The sequence below is a fragment of the Rhinatrema bivittatum genome, chromosome 3 (assembly GCF_901001135.1).
Source record: "Rhinatrema bivittatum chromosome 3, aRhiBiv1.1, whole genome shotgun sequence".
Classification (NCBI taxonomy): domain Eukaryota; kingdom Metazoa; phylum Chordata; class Amphibia; order Gymnophiona; family Rhinatrematidae; genus Rhinatrema; species Rhinatrema bivittatum.
In genome coordinates this window covers 229518753-229534348 of record NC_042617.1, presented here as the reverse complement: position 1 = coordinate 229534348, position 15596 = coordinate 229518753, and the positions used below count along the sequence as shown (strand labels likewise).

The 15596-nt window shown below is 46.0% G+C and overlaps 1 protein-coding gene across 1 annotated transcript in view; it reads left to right on the top strand.

Annotated features, from left to right (window-relative positions):
• THBS2 (thrombospondin 2) overlaps positions 1 to 15596 on the top strand; it is a gene marked incomplete in the record, with an annotated part of 874147 nt that overhangs the window by 527777 nt on the left and 330774 nt on the right.

The following is a 15596-nucleotide window of genomic DNA, read 5'->3' as shown; positions in this document are numbered from 1 at the left end:
GCCAGTAATCAAAATGGCGCCGATAGCCTTTGCCCTTACTATGTCACAGGGGCTACCGGTGCCATTGGTCAGCCCCTGTCACATGGTAAGGGCAAAGGACCATTGGCTCCATTTTGATTAGTGGCAGCCGACGGCCCGGGAGCGGGAGATCGCTCCAGGGACGCCCACTGGACCACCAGGTACCTGTAAAAAGTTTTTTGGGGGGTTGGGAGGGTGGGGGAAGCTAAGGGATTAGTTTTAAAGGGTCGGGGTGGGTTTTTTGTTTATCGGCTCGGGCGCAGCCGATAAACAAAACCGCGATCAGGCCCGATGAAAAAAAACCCACATGTGAATCGGAACTGGAATCCGAACCGATTCCGATTCCGATTCACATCTCTATTTGGCAGCTAGGATTCAATGGCAAGACATAGAGAGTCATGCATTTGGGGTGCAGTAATCCAAAGGAGCTGTATTTGATGGGTGAAAGACTGATGTGCATGACCTGAGAGAGACCTCAGTATAATAGTATCTGATGAGGTGAAAGTAGCGAAGCAATGGGAGAAGGCAGTGATTAGGGGCAGAGGGATGCTAGGCTGCATAAAGGCATAAACAGTAGGGAAAAAAAAGGTGATAATGCCTCTGTAAAGATCATTGAGGAGGCCCCACCTGAAATACTGTGGTAATTTCTTGAGACTATCAGGATGGAAGCAATCCAGAAAAAATCAACCAAAATTTGTGGGGGCTGCACCAAAAGCCATATTCACGGCGACTCCCCGACCGAGACGACTGTCCACCGCCGACCGCTCCATCCGTGTAGGTGCTGGGAGCCAGGGCCGCGCAGCCGGCGCCAGAACCTATCGGGGTAAGGCCCTTAAAGCTCGCCCTACCTCCGACAGCCCACCGCCGGCCACGAGGCCGGAATTTACTCACCTACAGCGTCCGTCTGCCGCACACGATTTCGGCGCTCCATCGCTGACGTCATCAAAGCCGCGACAAGGAGGGGGTTTAAATCCCAGCGGGCTCTCCAGGCGTCGCGCGCCGAAGGAGCGAGACAAAGGGGCCAGCCCCTTTGTGCGCCCCTTCGTGCACACCTCGTTCAAGAATTACTTACTTACAGATCTTCTCACAGCTCTCGGCATTCAACCAGACTCAGACTTCATTTGCCCAGCACTCAGCACTCAACCAGATTCAGACTTCAACCAGCCTCAGACCTCAATAGCCAAGCACTCAGCTTTCAACCAGCCTTAGACTTCAACCAGCCTCAGACCTCAATAGCCAAGCACTCAGCTTTCAACCAGCCTCAGACCTCACTCGCCCAGCACTCAACATTCAACCAGCCTCAGACTTCAATAGCCAAGCATTCAGCAATCAACCAAACCTTGAATCATTCTCGCTTACCCCAAACGGAAATCCGACTGACCACGAGGCTATCAGTCCCCTCCTGCCTCTTCACCGCAGCGTCATCTCTTCATTCTTCCCGCGTCCCCCCCTCCCTCAGAGCAAGCTAATCAGACACTTTGGGCACCCCTTCGTGTGCCCACTTTAGGCACCCCCATGAGGCCACCCCCCCTGCCATAAGAAAGGCATTGTTTCACTGAACTTAGATACCTCCATAGCTGACTTCTTCTTCCTCCGAATATTCATACTACTGTAATTGATCTTAACTAGGCCCACCACTTTCAACATGATCACCTCCCACATTTCAGTTCTCAAATACTCGAACTTCACCTCCAACATAATGAGAACAAAGATTAACACCACATACTACAAATCTCTCATTCCAATCATGACTTCTCCCATCACTCAAATCATAGGATTAATGACGTTCTCAATCCTACTTCTGAACACACAATCCCTACTAAAAAAGGCCACCCTTTTAGGTGATATACTCACGGATGAGTCCCCCGACATATGTGCAATCACAGAGACCTGGCTAAAAAGCACAGACGTCTCCTTAATAAATCAACTACCAACAGACCGATACAATATATTCTCTATTCCGAGACCAAAAAAGAAAGGAGGTGGACTTCTCCTGGCGGCAAAAAAGAAATACAATCTCACCCTGCAACCCACCATACCTCCTCACAAGATTGAAATTGGTCTCTTTAAATCAAAAGACCTTCAAATTTGTTTAATCTATGCCCCCCCCCCCCGGCATCTTGGAAAAAAACCCTTCTCCTCTTACTGAATATATTACAAAACACATCGACATCAGCATACCTGCCATCATCCTAGGAGATCTAAACCTCCATTTCGACCACTCCCCTCTTACACCAGCATGTGAAGCTACACTATCTACACTAAATGCCATCGGATTTAAACAAATGGTCTCAGGCCCTACCCACAAGGCAGGCCACACCCTGGATGTTATTTTCACGAACTCTCTCTTACGCACTGATCACCCCCAATGCACCCCAATACCTTGGTCAGACCACTACCGAATCGACACACGCTGCTCTCTCAACTGTAACCCCCATGCGACACTCCCTAAGAAAAGAACCATAGATTTCAGAAAAAAATGCCAAACTGAAGACATCATTGAAGCACTTACAGAAGATTTACATAAACTAGACCTCTCTGATGCCAACTCCGCCTGTTACTCTTGGCATCAACTCACCAGCAACATTGCAAATCAACTCTGCCCACTACTAACGAAAGAAATCCGCTCTGAGAAGAAAGATAAAAAACCATGGTACACCACGGACCTCAGAATAATGAAACTCGAACTCCGTAAACTGGAAAAGAAATGGTGTAGAAACCAAGATCCAACACTGCTACAAAAATACAAATCGTTACTCCACAAGTATCGTAAAACAACAGACGAAGCCAAGAAAAACTTCTATACAGCAAAAATCCATCAATACCAGTTCAACCCGCGTGCCCTCTTCCAATACGTTTCTAGCATAGTTACCCCTCCAATAAACATCAACCCAGAAAATGAGGATAAAAACAAATGTGAGAAACTAGCAACCTATTTCCACGACAAGGTTGCTAATACCATGGCTCGCTTTACCTCTCCCTCTCCACCAGTATCCCTACTGTCCACAAGCACCATGATCTCCCCAGCCACACTCTCAAATTTCGAAACAACAACTGCATCAGAAATTGAAGCAATCCTCAAAAAAATCAAACCAGCCATGCACCCGATTGATATCATGCCAACTAAAACACTCCTCTCCATTCCTACAAGGATTGCCCCTCCCATTTCTAACATTATCAACAAATCCATATCGTCTGGTGTTTTTCCTACGCAACTCAAGCACGCAATAATAAAACCTACACTCAAAAAATCTGATTTGGATCCCTCAAAACCTGCCAACTATCATCCAGTCTCGAACCTCCCTTTCTTGTCTAAAATCATAGAGAAAGTCATCAAAAAGCAACTCACAGACTTTCTAGATGAAAATCTATTACTCTTCCCATCACAATATGGTTTCCGTAAGAACCATAGCACAGAAACCCTTCTAGTGTCCCTATCAGATTCAATACTAAAAACCCTCGATACTGGTCATTCTTACTTACTGGCTCTCCTTGATATTTCCTCTGCTTTTGACACTGTCAACCACAATACCCTCCTTTCGCACCTCTCACAAATTGGCATCGCTGGCACTGCCCTATGCTGGCTCCAATCTTTCCTGAAGGACAGGACATACAGTGTCAAGATGGACAGTCATGTTTCAAAACCCAGAAAACTATCACAAGGTGTGCCACAAGGATCCTCTCTTTCATCTACACTTTTCAACATATACCTATCTCCTCTCTGTTGACTTCTGGTGAAACTGGATCTCCTACATTTCATATACGCCGATGACACACAGATCCTCATCCCCATCAATGATTCCCTCGCTAATGCCCTAAAAACTTGAGATACGGCTCTGGTTGAAATAAAAAAACAACTCACAGAAAACTTCCTAGCTATTAACACCTCCAAGACAGATCTCCTCCTCATCACACCACATAATAACATCTCCTCTAACCCTACTCTACTTTCGCCATCTGACTTTCCCCATTTGCAGCAAGTCCGCAGCCTTGGCGTTATCATTGACAATCATTTCTCCTTATAGAACTTCATCACGGCCACTATCAAAAACGGTTTCTTCAAGCTACATACTCTAAAAAGAATTAAACCTCTTCTACATCCACATGACTTCCGGACAGTGTTACAAGCTACAATATTGTCGAAACTCGACTACTGCAACGCCATTCTACTAGGTCTCCCTAAAAACACAATTACAGATGCTACAGAACGCTGCAGCACGCCTACTCACGAATACTCACCGCCATGAACACATTATACCAGCTCTCATGTTCCTGCACTGGCTTCCTGTAGCATCTAGGATTATATTCAAAGTACTCACCCTCATTCATAAGTCAATCCATAACCAAGATATGCAATGGTTCTGTGATCATTTTATTTTCCGTACATCAAAAAGACCAATAAGAAATATTCACCAAGCTAAACTCGCCTCTTCCTCACTTAAACACATCAAACACGTTGCCACAACACATCACTTAAACACATCAAACACGTCGCTCTTTCACTATAGCTGGAACCAACATCTGGAACAAAATGCCCACTAGGGATGTGAATCGTTTTAGGACGATTAAAATTATCGTCCGATAATTTTAATATCGTCTTAAACCGTTATGGAACACAATACAATACAGATTCTAACGATTTATCGTTATAAATCGTTAGAATCGTGAGCCGGCACACTAAAACCCCCTAAAACCCACCCCCGACCCTTTAAATTAAATCCCCCACCCTCCCGAACCCCCCCCAAATAACTTAAATAACCTGCGGGTCCAGCGGCGGTCCGGAACGGCAGCGGTCCGGAACGTGCTCCTGCTCTGAATCTTGTCGTCTTCAGCCGGCGCCATTTTCCAAAATGGCGCCGAAAAATGGCGGCGGCCATAGACGAAAAAGATTGGACGGCAGGAGGTCATTCCGGACCCCCGCTGGACTTTTGGCAAGTCTCGTGGGGGTCAGGAGGCCCCCCACAAGCTGGCCAAAAGTTCCTGGAGGTCCAGCGGGGGTCAGGGAGCGATTTCCCGCCGCGAATCGTTTTCGTACGGAAAATGGCGCCGGCAGGAGATCGACTGCAGGAGGTCGTTCAGCGAGGGTTCCGGCGCCTCGCTGAACGACCTCCTGCAGTCGATCTCCTGCCGGCGCCATTTTCCGTACGAAAACGATTCGCGGCGGGAAATCGCTCCCTGACCCCCGCTGGACCTCCAGGAACTTTTGGCCAGCTTGTGGGGGGCCTCCTGACCCCCACGAGACTTGCCAAAAGTCCAGCGGGGGTCCGGAAGGACCTCCTGCCGTCCAATCTTTTTCGTCTATGGCCGCCGCCATTTTTCGGCGCCATTTTGGAAAATGGCGCCGGCTGAAGACGACAAGATTCAGAGCAGGAGCCCGTTCCGGACCGCTGCCGTTCCGGACCGCCGCTGGACCCGCAGGTTATTTAAGTTATTTGGGGGGGGGTTCGGGAGGGTGGGGGATTTAATTTAAAGAGTCGGGGGTGGGTTTTAGGGGGTTTTAATGTGCCGGTTTTTCGATTTTTTGATTTTTCGATTTTTAACGATTTTTAACGATTTTTCACGATATTTTACCCCCCCAAACGGCAACAATACGATTCCCTCCCCCTCCCAGCCGAAATCGATCGTTAAGACGATCGAGGACACGATTCACATCCCTAATGCCCACGGACCTGCGTCTCGAACCCTGCCATAAGAAATTCAAACAAAACCTCAAAACCTGGCTGTTTGAACAAGCTTACACGCTATGAACACCTCTTCTGCTGAAATACTGTCTTCATGTTCCCTGTCTCCCTGATCTATTCCACCCCCTAATTTATTTTTCTTGCTACTAAATTTCCTTTATCACTCACTCACCCCTTCCTATGATTTTGTCTCAGCCCTAACCATGGAATATGACTTTTATTGGTTTAATTGCTTTTGTTCTTAACTAGTTCTTAACTGATTTATATTATGTTGATTGTTCTTAAATTGTTCTTAAATGATTTATATTTTTTTCCCACCTTAATTTCATATTGTCTGTAAAGCCTGTTGCTGATTTATTGTTTTACTGTAAACCGAGGTGATGTTTCTTACGTGCCGCGGTATATAAAAAAAATCACCAAATAAATAAATAAATAAATATGAGATGATACTGAAGGCCCTAAATATGTATATCCCAGAGGAGAGGAGAAAGAGGGAGATATGGTGCAGAATTATAAATACCTCAAAGGTATTAATGATGAATATGAATTAAATCTTTTCTGTTGAAAAGGAAAACTAGGGGGCACTAGGGGAACAGGTGGTGAAGACAGGTATGGTCATTGAAATCAAAAGGGAATGGGCCAAACACAGAGGATCTCTAGTAGCTAGAGGATGGAAATGAAGAAATGAACTTTTGGTGTTACATTTCTGCATGAGGGTAATCTGCACAGAGCAGCAGTTACAATTGTAAATGGAAGGCATGGGGGTAACCTGCAAGAAGCTGAAGTTTCAACCTTAAAAAACATGTTGGACAGACTGAATGGCATTTGGGTCTTTATCTACCATAATTTACTCTGTAACTATCAGGCCGATACAGTACAGTGCGCTCCAGCACTGTTAACCCGTGTTTGGACGCGCATTTTTGACGCACTAGCTTTACCCCTTATTTAGTAAGGGGTCGAAAATGCGCGTCCAACCCCCCTGAAACTAATAGCCCCCGCAACATGCAAATGCATGTTGATGGCCCTATTAGTTCTTCCCGTGTGATTTGGGCCAAGCCGCACATTTTACTTTCAGAAATTAGCGCCTACCCAAAGGTAGGTGTTAATTTCTGCTGGCGCTGGGAAAGTATACAGAAAAGCTGTAAAAACTGCTTTTCTGTACACCCTCCTACTTAATATCATAGTGATATTAAATCGGAAGTCCCAAAGTAAAATAAAACCCCACGGTTCGCAGGTTGAAAACCTGACGCTCAATTTTGCTGATGTCTGGTTTCCGAACCCGTGGCTGTAAGCAGGTTTGAGAACCGACACCGGCAAAATTGAGCGTCTGCTGTCAAACTCGCTGACAGCCGCCGCTCTTGTCAAAAAAGAGGCGCTAGGGATGCTAGTGCCTCTTTTTACCGCGGGCCCTCATTTAAATACTGAATCGCGCACACAGGAGAGTGACCTGTGCGCGCACCGGCGGAGAGGGTGCTCGCCCGGTATCCCGTGACTTTTACTGAATCGGTCTGAATGTATTAAAATGTATGCAGTAAATCACTAATTATTGTTTAAATAGAGTATGAGGAGGAGGAGGGAGTTAAAAGGAGAGGTAAAATACTAAAATATACAGTAATAATGGAAAAAAGAAAAGGATCTTATAGTCATTGTGGATAATACTTTGAAATTCTTGGCCTAGTGCACAGCTATGGTCAAAAAAGCAAATATATGGGGAGTCACGTGATGTGGTGATCTGGGATAGACGTGTCTACCCCAGCTCCAGGTGACCACCTCGAGATCCTCTACAAATCTACGGCATCTGCAGCTTTCACGGCTCACCTGACCACCTGTGAACTCTGCCTATGAATATCGATCGTTATATGAGCAAATCGCCGGTCACCATGCCTCCCAAATTGGTGAAAAAGGACAAGGAAAAATCTAAGCCGGGAGATGACAAAATGGCCGCCGCGACGGAGAAATCGACCGCTGGCCTGGCGGATGAAGAGGCGATAGAGGCCTTAACAAAAGCGGTCACAGCGGCTTTGGCTCACAAGCTGGATAAAATTTCTGAACAATTAACTACGCTACAAACCGCGCTGGCTGAACTCCTGCCGCGTATTGAAACGTTGGAACTTCGAGTGGGGGTGGTAGAGGACGAGGCCTTAGCCACGGAAGGCAAAATTCTCAAAATGGAGAAACGGATCCAGGCCCAAGATGATCGCATAGATGACATGGAAAACCGTTCAAGACGCAACAATTTGCGTTTCATCGGGATCCCAGAAACTATACCGGACCAAGACCTGGCGGTCCAACTTACCCAGTGGCTTCCATCAGTGCTAAACATCTCGGAGCAGCTAACCTCCTTAAAAATAGAACGGGCCCATCGCCTGGGCAATAAGGCTGGCCCGAATCAGCGCGCTCGAGTGGTAATCGCTCGCATTTTGGACTTTGCGGACAGGCAAAAGATTTGGCAGGCGTCTCGAAAGCTATCCCCTCTTAAATTCCAAAATGAGCAAGTTCGGATCTTCCAAGACTTTTCGGCGAGGGTGGCGGCGAAACGAAAAGAATTTGGACCGGTGTGCTCGCAGCTTGCGGTCAAACAAGTGCGGTTCGCGTTGCAGTACCCGGCTAAATTACGCATTTGGCACGACGGTCAGACACAGGCATTTGAATCTGCCCCCGAAGCGCAAAAGTACCTTAAGTCAGCTCTCCTTCTGTCTGGCGAGAGCACTGGGGAGGCAGCTTCAGCTTGAGTTGATGCCGGGGCCTACTTCTAGGCAGTGAGTTCTGAAGATTACAAGCTGTATCTATGTTGCGCTGGCTGGGACCTGGCTGGCTGAGTTTCGCCTGGGGTTTTGTGCTTAATTTAGTACCCCTGGAGCGTTCCCGGGGGGGGGGGGGGTTGCCCTTAAGTATCATTATTGCGGAAACACTGATGAAGTGATGGTTCTGTTTTCTGCATTTTCAGATTGAATTTCAGCGGACTACATCGAGGGCATTTCCCTACATCGATTTGACATTCTTGTTTCTGTTATTTCAGGTTCAGTTCCCAGTGAGAGTGTTCATTTTTGAGAATTTTAGATCGGATGCCGATCTCTGCTTATATTTGATTTACAATTCTGAGGTGGTCACCTGATCACATGTTCTGGCTCCTACTCTCATTACTGAGAGACTTAGGAGATGTGGAATGAATGGTGTGGGGGGAATTGGGGGGGGATGAGGGCGGGAGGGAAGGGGAAAGGGGTGCTCAGGGGAGTTTTCGGTCCAAATGGCAGCGGGTACAAGGGATGAATCCTAACTATGCAATGGGGATGCTGTTTGATGGGGGGTTGGAAGCTCTTTCAATGTCTGGTAGTTCCTGGAGTCATGCATTGTCATTTTGCTTTGTTTTCATGTACTGGGGGTGTGCTCAAAGGGGCTGCGCTGGTCCTAATGGTAAGTTTGGTTCTAAATGTAACAATTGCTTTAATGTACATTATCATCAACACGTAATGCCATGGCACCTAAAGTGAATTATTTGAGCTGGAATGTTGCAGGTTTGGGCACCCCGGTAAAGAGAGAAAAAGTGCTTACCCGGTGTCACAAGGACAAAGGGGATGTCATTTTCTTACAGGAAACACATATGGGAGACAGTGAACATAATAAGTTGAGAAATAAAAAGGGGTATGCTCAGGTTTTCTTTTCTTCAGGGACCAGCAAACGAAATGGTGTTGCTATTTTAATAAAAGGTTCTATTCCTTTCCAACTGGAATCGCAATGGTCAGATACGGAGGGGAGATACATAATAATTAAGGGTGTCTTATATGGTGCCCCTATTTTACTGGCATCCATCTATGGCCCCAATAAATATGATCATAATTTTTTTGCTCAGTTGGTGGCGCGGGTATCAGAGGCGGGTTCTGCTTCTGTTATCTTAGCTGGTGACTTCAATTGTTTAGCGGATCCCTTGTTGGATAAATGTTCAACAACTGCTACTTCACCTTTGGGTAAGGGAAAGGGTATATCCTTTTTATGCCGTACATTACAGCTTGTAGATGTGTGGAGGGCACTCCACCCTTATGAAAGGGATTATACACATTATGCTAGGGCGCATTCAGCTAAGTCCAGAATTGATTACATGTTAATCTCGGAGACCCTTTTCCCCATAGTCGAGACTGCTGCGATTGGGAATTTAGTTATCTCAGATCACTGCCCCGTCCTCTGCACTATGGGAGAATCCACGAGTTTGCCTTCATTGTTTCAATGGCGCATGCCGGAGTGGCTTGCTACCGATACTGAATTTAAGGCATTTCTGCTAGAGAAGTGGGAGCAGTATGTTGAGTTTAATGGGCTTTTACTGGTTTTATAATCTGAAGACAATAAAACTACTTAGATATTATTGTGAAAGTGAACTGCATCAGCAAGCCAGTCGGCGTCGGACCAAGAATTTTTATGGTGAGCACCCGGTCTTCTCAATCATTTGCAGTCACTTGTATAGCTTCATTCCATCATTTGTATTTAAGCAAATAAAGTTTCAAACTGATGCAAACACTTCTAAAAGACAACGGTAAATATCGATGAATGTCTTTGAGAACCATTACAAACAAAAAAAGCAAATATATATTATTAGGAAAGGAATGAAAAATAAAGCCAAGGATACCATAGTGCCTCTGTATTGAAATGTGGTGCAACCGCACCTTGATTTCTAATCACCCTATCTCAAAAAAGATATAAATGAATAGGAAAATATACAGAGAAGGGCAATTACAATGATAAAAGGGGATGTATCAGATGCAATGACTCCCCTATGAGGTTAGGGATCTTCAGCCTAGAGAAAATATGGCTGAGAGGAGATATGATAGAGGTCTACAAAATCATGAGTGGCGTGGGTAAGGTAAATAGGGAATGGTTATGTACTGTAAATAGTATTTTTTCACTCAGCACCCTATTAAACTGTGGATAGGGAGGATCAACTTGGTGTGGGTGTGGCATTTTCATTCAAGAGACTAAATGCTCAGTAGAATCCATATGGGTAGAAATCCCATGTGTGTTGGGTAAGAGTATAGTGATAGGAGTATACTACCATCCACATTGACAAAATGGTCAGACAGATGATGAAATGCTAAGAGAAATCAGGGAAGCTAACCAATTTGGCAGTGCAGTAATAATGGGTAGGGATGTGCAGAGGGACACCATAGGTTGCATTCCGGATTCGGATTCGTCGGGGGGCAGATACATTGCATTCTGCCGTATGGCGCCTCGATTCGTTAATACGTTGATTTCTATTTGTTTCCCCACTAAAATTAAATTAACTACAACCCCCCACCCTCCTGACCCCCCCCCCCCCAAAGACTTACCAAAACTCCCTGTTGGTCCAGCGTGGGGTCCGGGAGCCATCCCCTGCACTCACACCCTCGGTGCCGGTTTCAAAATGGCACCGATAGCCTTTGACCTACTATGTCACAGGGACTACTGGTGCCATTAGTCAGCCCCTGTCACATGGCCATCGGCACCATCTTGTGCTCCTACCATGTGATGGGCTGACCAATGGCACCAGTAGCCCCTGTGACATTGTATGGGCAAAGGCTATTGGCACCATTTTGATTACTGGCAGCCGACGGTCCGAGTGCAGGAGGTCGCTCCTGGACCCCCGCTGGACCACCAGGGACTTTTGGCAAGTCTTGGGGGCACATAGTGAGGGCAAAGGCAATCGGTGCCATTTTGAGCACTGGCATCCGATGGCCGGAGTGCAGGAGGTCGCTCCCGGACCCCTGCTGGACTTTTGGCAAGTCTTGTGGGGGTCAGGAGGGTCCCCCAAGACTTTCCAAAAGTCCCTGGTGGTCCAGCGGGGGTCCGGGAGCGACCTCCTGCACTTGGACCGTCGGCTGCCAGTAATCAAAATGGCGCCGATAGCCTTTTCCCATAATATGTCACAGGGGCTACCGGTGCCATTGGTCAGCCCCTGTCACATGGTAGGAGCACAAGATGGTTCCGATGGCCATGTGACGGGGCTGATCAATGACACCGATAGCCCATGTGACATAGTAGGTCAAAGGCTATCGGCGCCATTTTGAAACAGGCGCTGAGGGTGTGAGTGCAGGGGATGTCTCCCGGACCCCCTGCTAGACCACCAGGGAGTTTTAGTAAGTCTTGGAGGGGGCCAGGAGGGTGTGTGGGGGGTTTGTTTAAATTGGTTTAGGTGGCCGAATAATTCGGCGAAGATTCGTGTATTTGTGGGGAATCGCGATAAGTTTTGCTTCCCCACGAATACAATGAATATGGCCACATCCGTTGTGGATTGCCAATACGTAGGGACCGAATGCACACCCCTAATAATGGGAGATTTTAATTACCCAAATATTGACTGGGTAAATGTAACATCAGGACTTGCTAGAGACATAAAGTTCCTGGACGTAATAAATGACTGTTTCATGGAGCAATTAGTTCAGGAACCAACGAGAGAGGGAGCTGTTTTAGATTTAATTTTTAGTGGAATGCAGGATTTGGTAAGAGACATAATGGTGGTGGGGCCACTTGCCAATAGTGATCATAACATGATCAAATTTAAACTAATAACTGGAAGGGGAAAATAAGTAAATCTACAGCTCTACCACTAAATTTTCAAATGGGAATGTTTGATAAAATGAGAAAAATAGTTAGAAAAAACTGAAAGGCGCAGCTGCAAATTTTAAAAGTGTTCAACAGGCATGTGTTGTGGTCCCGGTCGTAGCCCTGGCAACTGGGAACTTACCTCTCTTTCCGGGGGTCCAGGGTCTGCCTGCCGGAGCACCACTCCTCGGGCCTGGGTTCGAGCGACACTCACCACGTCCAGGTGGACCTGCGTGGCCTGTTCGGCAGCGTCACCACGAGGGAGACGCCGCTGAGTCTTGGAATATTGCCCCTCCCCTCCTAGGCGTGCATGCGCACAAGGGGGGAGCGATTTAAAGGCCTTTTCCCGCCGGACTGCGGGCCGCCCCTTTTGTGACGTCAGACGCCGGCAGATATTTAAGGCTGGCGTCTGCCTTCAGCCAGTGCCTTGCAACAAGGTTACTTGCATTCCTGTTGCAGTGTGCTGCGGACGTTGTCTGTATTCTCTTGAGATCCTGTCTCCAGTTCCAGGTTCGGATCCTGTCTTCAGTTCCAGCTCCAGGGTCGGATTCCTTCTTCAGTTCCAGTTCCAGGTTCGGATCCTGCCTTCAGTTCCAGATCCTGTCCATTTCCAGTTCTGGGTTCGGACCTTGTCTTCAGTTCCAGTCCCAATTCCCGCTTCAGGTTCAACTTCCGTACCTTCCCGATCCTCCCAGCTTGCTCCTCCGGTACTGACTTCTGCTTGTCTCTGACTCTGCTCGCCAGCCACCTGCCTCGATCTCGGACCGTCTCTTCAGATTGCTGCTTGCCTCAGTCCCAGTGGTCCGGGCTCCTACGGGCTCCTCCCGGAGGAGTCTCAGACTTCCAGGGTGAAGTCATCTTCTTCAATCACCTAAGTCCCAGTGGCTCGGATTCTCAAGGGCTCTTCCCGAGGGGATCCGGGCTTCCAGGGTGAAGAGCTTCTCCTCGCCCAACCAGCATCCGCCTCCCGGTCTATATTCTCTCCACGGAGACTTCTTCTTCCATCACCTTCTCTCTCCATCAGGCCGGCTCAAGGGTCCACTGTTACTCGTGCAACAGCATGGACATTGTTTAAAAATACAATCCTAGACACACAGTCCAGATATATTCCACGCATTAAGAAAGGTGGAAGGAAGGCAAAACGATTATCGGTATGATTAAAAGGTGAGGTAAAAGAGGCTATTTTAGCCAAAAAAACATCCTTCAAAAATTGGAAGAAGGATCCATCTGAAGAAAATTGGAAAAAGCATAAGCATTGTCAAGTTAAGTATAAAACATTGATAAGACAAGTGAAGAGAGAATTTGAAATGAAGTTGGCCGTAGAGGCAAAAACTCATAATAAAAAGGTTTTAAAATACATCCGAAGCAAGAAATCTGTGAGGGAGTCAGTTGGACCATTAGATGACCAGGGGTTAAAGGGGCTCTAAGGGAATATAAGGCCATTGCAGAAAGACTAAATGAATTCTTTGCTTCCACTAATAAGGATGTTGGGGAGATACTAGCTCTGGAAATAGTTTTCAAGGGTGATGAGTCAGATGAACTGAACCAAATCACTTTGAACCTGGAAGACGTAGTGGGCCAGATTGACAAACTAAAGAGTAGCAAATCACCTGGACTGAATGGTATGCATCCTAGGTTATTGAAGGAACTCAAAAATGAAATTTCTGATCTATTAGTTAAAATTTGTAACCTGTCATTTAAATCATCCATTGTACCTGAAGACTGGAGCGTGGCAAATGTAACCCCAATATTTAAAAAGGGCTCCAGGGGCGATCCGGGAAACTATAGACCAGTGAGCCTGATTTCAGTGCCGGGAAAAATAGTGGAAACTATTCTAAAGATCAAAATTATAGAGATATAGAAAGACATGGTTTAATGGAACACAGTCAACATGTATTTACCCAAGGGAAGTCTTCCCTAACAAATCTGCTTCATGTGGATAAAGGAGAACCTTTAGATCTAGTGTATTTGGATTTTCAGAAAGTGTTTGACAAAGTCCCTCATGAGAGGCTTCTAAGAAAACTAAAAAGTCATGAGATAGGAGGCGATGTCCTTTCATGGATTACAAACTGGTTAAAAGACAGGAAACAGATAGTAGGATTAAATGGTCAATTTTCTCAGTGGAAAAGGGTAAACAGTGGAGTACCTCAGGGATCTGCATTTCAACCGGTGTTTTTCAATATATTTATAAATGAACTGGAAAGGAATACGATGAGCGAGGTTATCAGATTTGAAGCAGATTGTGATAATTTACAGGAGGACCTTACAAGACTGGAAGATTGGGCATCCAAATGGAAGATGAAATTTAATGTGGACAAGTGCAAGGTGTTGCATATAGGGAAAAATAACTCCTGCTGTAGTTACACGATGTTAGGTTCCATAATAGGAGCTTCCACCCAGGAAAAAGATCTAGGAATCATCCTGGATAATACTCTGAAATCATCGGCTCAGTGTGCTGCAGCAGTCAAAAAACCGAATAGAATGTTAGGAATTATTAGGAAGGGAATGGTTAATAAAACGGAAAATGTCATAATGCCTCTGTATCACCCCCACGGTGAGACCGCACCTTGAATACTGTGTACAGTTCTGGTCGCCACATCTCAAAAAAGATATAGTTGCGATGGAGAAGGTACAGAGAAGGGCAACCAAAAAGATAAAGGAGATGGAATAGCTCCCCTATGAGGAAAGGCTGAAGTGGTTAGGGCTGTTCAGCTTGGAGAAGAAACAGCTCAGGAGGGACATGAAAGAGGTCTTTAAAATCATGAGAGGTCTTGAACATATAGAGGTGAATTGGTTATTTATACTTTTGGATAATAGAAGGACTAGCGGGCACTCCATGAAATTAGCAAGTATCACATTTAAGACTAATCAGAGAAAAATCTTTTTCACTCAACGCACAATTAAGCTCTGGGATTTGTTGTCAGAGGACGTGATTAGTGCAGTTAGTGTAGCTGGATTTAAAAAAAGTTTGGATAAGTTCTTGGAGGAGAAGTCCATTAACTGCTATTAATCATGTTGACTTAGGGAATGGCCTCTGCTATTACTGGCATCAGTAGCATGGGATCATCTTGGTGTTTGGGTACTTGCCAAGTTCTTGTGGCCTGGTTTGGCCTCTGTTGGAAACAGGATGATGGGCTTGATGGATGCTTGGTCTGACCGAGCATGGCAATTTCTTATGTTCTTATGTTCTTAACTTGTTGCCAGAGAATGTGTTGAAAACAGTTATTATAGCTGGATTTAGACAAGTTTCTGGAGGAAAAGTTCATAAACCTTCCTTAGTCCTATAAATTTGTGGATCTAATTTTTGGGATCCTGCCAAGTAAATGTAAC